This window comes from Triticum urartu, chromosome 3A, assembly GCF_056163025.1.
Source record: "Triticum urartu cultivar PI428250 chromosome 3A, HENAU_Tu73, whole genome shotgun sequence".
In the NCBI taxonomy this organism is placed as follows: domain Eukaryota; kingdom Viridiplantae; phylum Streptophyta; class Magnoliopsida; order Poales; family Poaceae; genus Triticum; species Triticum urartu.
In genome coordinates this window covers 612,287,609-612,297,862 of record NC_141875.1, presented here as the reverse complement: position 1 = coordinate 612,297,862, position 10,254 = coordinate 612,287,609, and the positions used below count along the sequence as shown (strand labels likewise).

The 10,254-nt window shown below is 43.0% G+C and overlaps 1 long non-coding RNA gene and 1 pseudogene across 1 annotated transcript; both read right to left on the bottom strand.

The window, feature by feature from the left end:
• Positions 1–571: 571 nt before the first annotated feature.
• On the bottom strand, positions 572–7,021 carry LOC125527451 (uncharacterized). Its single transcript, XR_015598670.1, has 2 exons — positions 5,561–7,021; positions 572–5,455 (listed from the first exon to the last, which is right to left on the bottom strand). It is a non-coding gene; the product is annotated as an uncharacterized LOC125527451 (long non-coding RNA).
• Positions 7,022–9,440: 2,419 nt separating this feature from the next.
• Positions 9,441–10,024, bottom strand: LOC147980794 (uncharacterized; annotated as a pseudogene).
• Positions 10,025–10,254: the final 230 nt, after the last annotated feature.

The window sequence follows — 10,254 nt, the reverse complement described above, 5'->3', positions numbered from 1 at the left end:
GATGTGTGAACGCCTTTTTTCTTCAATCCAGGAATAAGAGCAACTTGAGTTAAAAGTACAATCAGCAGGAATCATCAAATTAGCCAGACTGTTTTGCTAGTTGTCAAATTAAAACTAGGAGTTCTCCAGCAAACCGAGAAGATGTATTGAATTCAAGATATGTAATCCAGATCCCACTGGAGAAGCACCAACGAGAAGAACATCATTTTCTGAAAATCAATTCTATACCACCAAACCGGAATCATAATTAGTGGAGATGGCAGTAATCTAAGACATCACGAGTAGAGTGTTCAGGGCAAACTATTTGTTCAAGCTTCCAGTTCAGAAGCTTCAACTCTCCATTGTTTTAGTATATGGCAATAATTCCTTAGCCTCTTTCTGCATATCAAGACATCAAAGTTACCCAACCACAAGTCAATTGAGAGAGCCAGCAAACAACTAGATGGGATCTTTCTTTATCATTTTAGTTAAAGATCTGTGCAAATCAGAAACTGATTGTGTGCCATAAGATGATCCTAAAGAACTCACCAGGAAAATAGTTAAATGAACAAACCAAGTGCGGACAAGAAAATGTAGAATAGTAGACTGACAAATCTTTTACTGCATTCAGAGCTCATGTACATGTATTAGGTGATATAAATTTGCAAGCTAAAAATATTACTGCTAGAGATAAAATTATAGATACAACCAGCCTAATATTAAAACCCAACTTCCGGAAATAGTATGTCAACCAAGTAGTAATCTATAGCCAAATCAAAGTTTGATAATCTGCTATGAACTGGTATTTCCATTGTTGAACCCTTGTTTGAGACTAAAGGAACTTCCAGTTAGGACATCATTACTTCTAGCATTTTGTTGATTCGGAGAAAAAGCTGAGATCATATTCCAAACCACGTGCAAGCTGAAGCAGATGTTGTAATCAGTAGGATGTCATGATAAGATGCTTCAGGACAGTTGGCAGAATCAGATGTGCACACTACTAACTCCAAACTATCACTGAATGCAAGTTCAAATTAACTGAAAGCTGCCACAAATACCAAATCAAGTAATATGCTTCAGGATCAGGATTAATCAGAAGTTAAAACCGCCCGGGCTTCACTAAGTCCCGACACCAACTGACGTTTTGCTAGACTTTCCAACTCTACAATATTCCAATAAAACCTCCAACAGTGCCGATTAATGAACAGACCAAATATAATTGGCATACTTAGAAGTTTCTTCAAGGAAAGTTAGACCATAATTAGAACTGGACAATGAGTCGAAACAAGGATGCAGCATAGGTATAAGTTTGTGGTTGTAGAAGACTCCTCTATCCAGAACGAAGTTCCCAAACAAGCTTTTAGAACTCTTCACCTCCGCGGATCAGTTTGAATACCAAACTTAACAGCTAATTGGGTTTCTAGCTAACTAAATAGAAAATGTGAAGTCAGAAGGTCTCCAAACAAATTTTCACGCAGCATGACATCAGACTTCTTCTGTAAGATTGTGAAGTACACCTGCAATGAACAAAAGACCATGATGCCTAACCATTTTGGAGAAAGCTGTTCAACATCGCAAACATGTGAACAAATATAGCAAGGGAGATGGGGATAAGCCTGGTTTAGTGAAGTTATGCACATTGGTTTGATTATCCTCATTGTATGTCATATCTGCATAGAACTAAGAGTTACTGACAAGAAAGAACAATGTTTGGAAAGTTAAAAGTTAACAGAGAGAAGTTTGACAAGATCGAATCACGAAGAATCTCCTAGAGCTCTGCACCATTCCAATAAAAATGAGCAAGTCTACGCTCAAATGCTGGAGAACAACAAAAAATCCAAATAATACTCAGAACAGAAACCAAACTGCTCACATGGAGAAATCAGAGGAGAATATATCTAAACAGTCCAGTCACGCCTCAAGACACTTATGAATCCTCAACCATGCAGGCATGACCAACAATTCCAATCCCAAACTTAAGATATAATCAGAAGAGCTAAAGAACATCCATGAATCACCCAAACCTTTACCCTTCAATACGATCTCCGCTGTCTTGTATCTAAAGGAACAAATGAGCATACCATAAACAAGATAAAATTCACCTTGTATTACGTGGCAGACAGAATCGTTGATTAGCCATTGGAGATTGGAGAAGAGGGAACAAAGCTAATTTTTGTATTGAGAGCAGACCAGACACTGACCTGACTCTACAGGGCACACCCACCAATTCCAAGATATACTGTGCAAAGAACAAGCCAGGCCAACAGACCAACAGAAACACATGGATGGGTAGTACAGATATCTTGGAATTTTTGTATTGAGAGCAGACCAGACACTGACCTGACTCTACAGGGCACACCCACCAATTCCAAGATATACTGTGCAAAGAACAAGCCAGGCCAACAGACCAACAGAAACACATGGATGGGTAGTACAGATATAACAAAGTAAACCACAGAGAGGACCAGAAACCAAAAAGGTAACATATTTTGAATGGCTACCAGCATGGCTTGATCAATGCTACAAGCAAAGGCAGCCAAGACAACAGTAGTTTCTTCAGGAGATAACTCAGCATAAGATAATTTTCGGTTGTGGAGTGCACCAAGTATTTTCGGTTGTTTCCCATCTAGACTGAAGCCCCAGAGAAACCATCGAATCTATCCAACAAATCAATCTGAATGTTCAAATTGTCTCCATAAGATAATTTATATGTTGAACAAATTGCAATGAATTGGAAAGGTGTAGGGTTTAGAAGACTTCAAACAGATAACTCCGCATCAGGTTGGACCTAAATAGTCAATTAGGACCTGCAACGACCAAGAGACCTTCTCATGAATTTTTGCTTTGGGGAGACGAAGCTACTTATAAACAGCTAAATAATGCATCAAAACAGTGAGGGGATAGGATAAGCCTGCTTGGCTGGGAGAGATCAGTTAGTCAACAACACCAGTTGCAGATAGCAAACTATATTATCTCTCATCCATGTCAATATCTGCAAGGACACGTAGTTACCAAGGGCAGAGAAAGCCATAGGAAGTTCAATATTCAACGCAAATCAGGAAAGATTGAAGCCAACAGAAGAAACCGCCAGTAACATGGTGAAACAAAACAGGGCACCTTCCGGAAAGTCCCCATATAAGCCAAATAGCTGGAGAATCCATATCAGAGATGTTGTAAGTGCAAACAAAGAAACTAAATAGAGGAGGATCGATTATCCAAACACTGTTCACAAATTCTCTGATCCCCATCCCATGGTTAATCCAATCCAGCTTCAATCCAAAACGAAAACTTCAGCACACAAGATAATAGCTTATAACCATCCATTGAGCCATAACCAATCAAAATAACCATGAACAGTAAAGCAAACCTCAATCCTTTGATTCATCACTCAACAACATCCTGCATCTCAAGGAGCACAAACACATACCACAAGCGAGATCAGCTGTCACAACAAGAACCAGTTCACGGCAAATTGAGGGACAGCCATAATGATGAGCAATCAGACAAAGACAAATCGAAGAACTCAAGGTATAGCCACTAATATCTTTCGTCACCGAGCACAGATGAGGGATCCAGTAAACCAGTGTGATCAAACATGGGCTGACCTGCCTCAAATCCCCTTCACCATACTGTTATACATCATAGGGAGCTACATGTCCAGACCGGATCCAATCCTGCAAGCCAACTCACGGAGGTGGCGCTAACAAATGGAACAAACAGACCATCTACATGACACTGACCTGACTCCATGTACAGAGCAAAGGTTTGGGCACGAACTCCTAACTATCATATCCTGCAACCCACACTTGCAGAAGACCAATAGAACACAGGGATCAAGAGTTAAAGGTAACAAATCAAACAACGGAGAGCTAGATCACAAACCAAAATATTAGAACAGACTCCGCGTCATTACCCACATGCTCTGGGCTAAAAAAGATCTGCATCCACAGGAAGGGCAGGAGCAAAAACCTAGGCAAGAGTCTTTCTCGGTTGTAGGATGCGCCATTAGTCGAAAGCTTCGGATTATCCTTAGATTCATGCACCTTTGCATATGAATCTGTATTATAAAATATTGCCTAGTAAGATAATTTGTAGGTTATGTAAGTTGCAATGATTTGAAGGTATACTAGTAGATTTAAAAGATCTGCAAACCATCAAGTTGGGCTCGAGTTTCGTCAACTACAACCTGCAACGAGAAAGAGACCTTTCTATAAAATTTCAGTTAGGGGAAAATGTTGCTTATAAATAGCTAAAGCATGGACCAAACGATAGGCGGGAACAAGTAAGCCTGTCTCGGATAGGAAGTTCAGCTATGGTTGACGGACGACAACACCACCAGTTCCAAACTGCAGTACCTTTCTATGTCAGTATCTGCAAGAGCTGAGAATTACCGACTAAGGCAGATAAAACCTAATGTCATGCGAGTTCAATAAGGAAGGTTGAGAAAGAAGGAACTGCCACGCTGAGGCAAAATATAGGACCGCCCGCTAGACCGTGTAATTCCAATTCTGGACAACCATCAACAGATCACAGTCAGAATTGTTGGGAGACTAATTGAACTCTGGAGAAGAAGAAATTAAAATGATTAGGTAATGATCATCCACTGCAGATCACCAAGACGATAGATGCTCCCGCTAAGCCGTATAACCTCAATTTCTGAAGAACCACCAACAAATGCAAATCAGGATTGTCATAGACTGAAGGTGAGCTATGGAGAGAAATAAATGAAATGGAGGAAGTAATGATTCATCCAAAGCAGATCAGCAAGAAGACATGTCACCCCTGCCGCTAAGCCAAATCCAAATTTCTGTAGATCCACCAATAATAATAGTCCAAGTCAGAACCTCTGGAGAGTAAATTATTGTACTTCGCAAATGAATGAGTAAGTTAAAAGTCAGAGTGATCGAGAATTTGCAATCATCCAAACACGGATCACAAGTTGGATTTGAACACCAAAACATCGTCCTCCAGAATGATCTAACCATGTGTAAGAAACCAAACCTCCACATCTCTGCGGAACCACTGCCCTCTTGCTTCTGCTGCATCTAAAGGAGCACAAACACACACCAAAAGCAAGATCAGCTGCTACAATAAGAATCCACTAGAACCTCGAATCCACCTCATATTCACTGATGATGATGGAATTCGTGATGAGAACAAGCAGACCACACGAGCGATAGCCATTCAAATCTGACCTGACTCAAATCCCCTTGACATACAACACCCCAGGGGTCTCCACATACTAGATCCAGTCCTGCAGCCAACCCATGGAAGCCAACACACGAACAACAGGTCTGCATGTAGGGCCAGACTTCCTATAAATATATCAGATAGCAATGGGCAGGAAGACTAACGCAGGGATCAAGAGTTACAGATAACCAATAATTAATAAAACCACAAAGAGATAGTAAATGGCAAACCAGACAATTTAACATATTCAGGCTCACTAGCAGCATTGTCTTAGGCCAAAACAAATCTGCAAGGACATGGAGGGCAGAAGCAAAAATCCTAAATCAAAGACATGAACATGTAGCTGAATTAATAAATAAAAATAAGAGGATAAGAGATTTAAGTTTTTTACGGTTGTAGGATATGTTTGAAGCTTCATTCTTGCACCTTTGCAGCTAAATCTGAATTTGAAATATTGCCTAGTAAGAAATCTTAGTATTATTATCTAAGGAGTAGATAGAAGAACTGCAAACTTAGCATCAGGTTGGTGGCCTTGTGTTGGTGAGCTACGACCTGCATCGAGCAAGATAACTTTCTATAAATGTTTAAAGTAAGCCTGTCTCGACTGGGATGGTCAGGTAGACACCACAAGTTCCAATTATATCCATTGCAAGACACTATCTGCAAGAGCTGAGACCTGAGTGTAAGGCACGGGAAACTAATGTCTGCTGAGCCATAATTGTTTCAATAAGAAAGGTCCAGAAAGTTGAGCCCCATGAACGCCATGCCGAGCCAAAAGAGGACATGTGGGGAGCCAGCAACAAATCAAAATCAGAGTTGTTGGGGGGCTAATTGAATTGTGGAGAAGAAGAAATTAAACAGAGAGTGCCATCATCCAAACGCAGGTGTGCCAGAAGATGAATCCCAGTTTCTGAAAATATCCAAATCAGAATTGTAATGTAATAGGCGCAGATCGTGCATTCCTTTGCAGCCTAGGTCGGTAATAAGAGGTCAAAAGCTTGACCATCCCAGAAGATTTGGCCAACCGTCGGACTGTAATAACCGATCAATCAAAATAACCATCAACAAAAATCAAACCTCCACCCTTGATCTATATCCAATATCATCTCCCCACAACTAGCGCTCGCCCACTTGGTTGCATCTAGGATGAGAGCGCATACACCGACAGCTAGATCAGCGGCACAACAAGAATCCACGAGGCCCTGGAATCCACCTCGTAATCGTATTAACTGGTGACGAGAGCGCTTGATCGGGGAACACAGAGGCAGAAGGCCGTACGGGCGATAGACGCTCAATTCAATTCGATTCGAATCTGAAATCACCGACGAACGCAGAGAGGAAACTGACCTTGCTATGGCCAACGGAGGATCACCCGAAACCAGACGCGGAAAGTAAAAACGAACAGCTCGACGGGATCCTGATCCCGACCGATCGCTCCCCCGGAGGCGGACGAGACGGGCCGGCCGAACCCCCTGCGAGCACGGAGGCAGAGGCGACGAGGATATAGCAAAATCAAACGCGATTCGAGACGGAACCGAGAATTGATGATGGACACGGGGGAAGGAAACAGCCGCGGAGACGCGAGGAGGCGGCTCGGGCGGAGAACGAAAGCTCCAGAGAGAGAGAGGGAGGAGGAGGAGGAGGCCGGAGCGCGGGGTGGATGGGACGCACCTGGGCGCCTTTTGTAGCCGGCGCAGAGGCGGTGGGGAGGGGAGGGGGAGCCGGCCTGGCGCCAACCGGTTCCTTACCGGACACGGCTTTGCGGTTGCGGGGACGGGTGGGCGGCGGAAATCAAAAGGGAACGGAGGTGGTGGGATCGAGCTGGATCCGGACCGGGTATGGTTCGGGTGGGCGGGCGGCTGGCAGGTCGGCAAAAAAAGCATCGGGTTGGGTTGGGGGTTGAGACGTGGGCCGCACCGCACCGACGGAACAGGAAATTTCTAGGGCGCATGGGAGTCGGGACGCGACGGACCACGTGATGTGAGATGCCGTGTCCGCGAGCGCGTGGACAAGAACGTGAAACGGGCGGTGCCGTGGGAAGGCTCCTTCTCCCGGAACTAAAACGTGGTCCGCGGCGTAGCTGCCGTGTGCTACGCAATCAACGTGCTCGCCCGCTGATTTTTCAACACTCACCAATTGCCCCGAGGTAGCACAATAAAAATCCAATAATGATTTTAACGCCTCTGCATTCATAGCATTTGCTTTCATAAGAATCATCGGCAAATAAAAGGTTTGAAATTGATGGGGCATCTCTGCAAACCTTAACTCCAGAAATATTACCATTCTCCTCTGCATTAGCTAGTAGAGCGGTCAGCCCCTCTGCACATAACAAGAATAAGTATGGGGAGAGGGGGTCTCCCTACCTCAGACCTCTAGTAGGTTTAAAACTCTCAGTCTCTTCATTATTAAAACAAATCCGGTACTCCACAGAAGATACACATTGCATAACTAAATCTACCCACTTCTCTTTGAAACCCAATTTTAGCATTATCTCCTTCAAAAAAGACCACTCTACTCGGTCATACGCTTTATGCATATCCAGTTTGATGGCACATATATCCTCTTTACCACTCCTTTTTTTCTTTATTGTGTGAAAACATTCGTAGGCCACTAAAATATTATCTGTGATCATTCTTCCTGGTACAAATGCACTCTGAGTTGTACTGATAACATCTAGAAGGATTAACTTCAGACGAGCCGCAATTATTTTTGAAATAACCTTATACACTACGTTGCACAAACTAATTGGTCTAAACCGGGTTACCTTTTCTGGGGAACCAGTCTTTGGGATCATTACAATTTTTGTATCATTCCACCCATTAGGTATAGTGCCAGTATTCACCGCCTGGAGTACCTCTTCAGTTAGATCATCCCCCAACATAGACCAAAATCTTTTGTAAAAAATGGCATGTAGTCCATCCGGACCCGGCGCTTTTAAATCTCCTATATCAAATAGCACCTTTCGAACCTCCTCAGCCGTATAAGGGCGCGAGGAGAGCAATATTCATTTCATCTGTCACTTTTCTTCTGACGAGGGATAAAACCTCCGGATTCGGTTGAGCAACTTGTGAAGTAAAAAGATTAGAGAAATACCCCTTAATATGGTTTTTCATCTCCGTATCTTGCAGCCAAACACCATTCTCATCCAGCAATTTTTTAATCTGATTTCTTTTTTCCTAGTCGTCGCCGCATTATGGAAAAATGAAGTGTTGCGATCACCATGTAAAAGCCAGTTTGCACGACCCCTTTGTAATCAGTAGATCTCCTCTTGCTCTAATAGGTTTTCAATAGTGACAAGAATCTCTTTTTGGCGTGCTTGGGATTCCGCGTTTATAGGACCCCTCCGTAGCTTTTCTAATTCTTTTTTAAATTTTTAATTCTTTTTTTCGGTCCTCTTAGAATATCACGGTCTCAAATATGCAAATCCGCATTCATCGCTCGTGTACGCTCAGCGAGAGATGGTCCAATACCTCGTATCTTTGCTTTTTCCCATGCTGTACGTACAATTTCTTCAACTGTTTCTTCTTTGAGCCATCGGGCTTCAAATTGTTTCATTCGGCTTCTTGGTTGGTTAAAAATATTACCATCAAAATATTCTGTATCCAGAATGAGAGGGCCATGATCAGAATGTACATGTTCTTCATTTATAACTGCAGATCTAGGGAACTTGTTTGCCCATTTCACATTACAAACCGCGCGGTCAAGCCTCACCCTAATGTCACCTCTCCTCTAAGTGAAAGGGTCCCCGATACATCCCATATCTTCCAACCCGCATTCTCCCAAACAATTACGAAAGTCTCTCATCATTGTATTAGGTCTCGCATTGCCTCCCTCTTTTTCCGAAGAAAGAAGAATTTCATTAAAATCGCCCAAAACCACCCAAGGGTGATCACCTTTATTGTGCAAGTTACGGATATCATCCCAAGATAAATTACGATCCCTCCAATTCGGATGACCATAAAAGCCCGTAAAACGCCATTGTACAACATTGTCATTCAGAAAAAGAACATCTATAAAATTAGCCGCCACATAGTTTAAAACAACTTTATTCATTTTGTGGTAAAACATAACGAGGCCACCGGCCCGACCATCACTCTCCACTACAAACATCGAATCAAAGTCTAAAACACGACGAAGCTCATCAGCTTTACATTTATTCAAATAAGACTCGGAAAGAAAAATTAAATCTGCCTTGGTCCGCCCTTGTAGATCCAAGAGCTCGCGAACTGCCGTGGGGGAGAGCATACCACGACAGTTCCACCCTATGATTTTCATTTGGCCCGGCGGACCTCCTCCTCGGAGGCCGCCGATGCGCCATCATCTCCAACCGATTCTCTCCTCTGCTGCACATATTCCTCTTCTTTCCCCTCTGTCTCCTTTATCACATGTGTAGTGACCCCATCTTCATCCGTTACTGTTTCTACCCTACCCATGCACACTCTCTTAGAGGAAGCGTACATACCACCATACAACACATGCTCATAACTGTCCATGGTTTTTTCAAAAGAGAACTCTACGTCACTGCCTGTTGGTGGGACTTCAAATGGGTTCCTTCTTTTTTTCCCAACATTATCCTACGTGCGTCCTCAGACCTCTCACTTCCTCCTTCCTTCTTTTCTTTCTTTCCCATACTCTTTGGCCTAACCTGCTTAGGCTTCTTCTTAGCACTAAAATTAAACATAGCTTCAGAATTTGCATTAGCAGCAGCAAGCCTAGCGGCCACCGCTCCTGACAGGGCCTCAAGCACACCTGGTTTAAATAAGAGTTGGTCAGGTTGAGCATCATTAGTGACTTGGCTTGCCTCACCCCTCAACAGGACTCCCTGACCCCCTTGGCCTGCTGGGAAAAGTTGCATTCCCTGACCCTCTGATACGTCTCTAACGTATCTATAATTTTTGATTGCTCCATGCTATATTATCTATTGTTTTGGACTATATTGGGATTTATTTTCCACTTTTATATTATTTTTGGGACTAACCTATTAACCGGAGGCCCAACCCAGAATTGCTGTTTTTTGCCTATTTCAGTGTTTCGAAGAAACGGAATATCAAATGGAGTCCAAACGGAATAAAACCTTCGGGAACG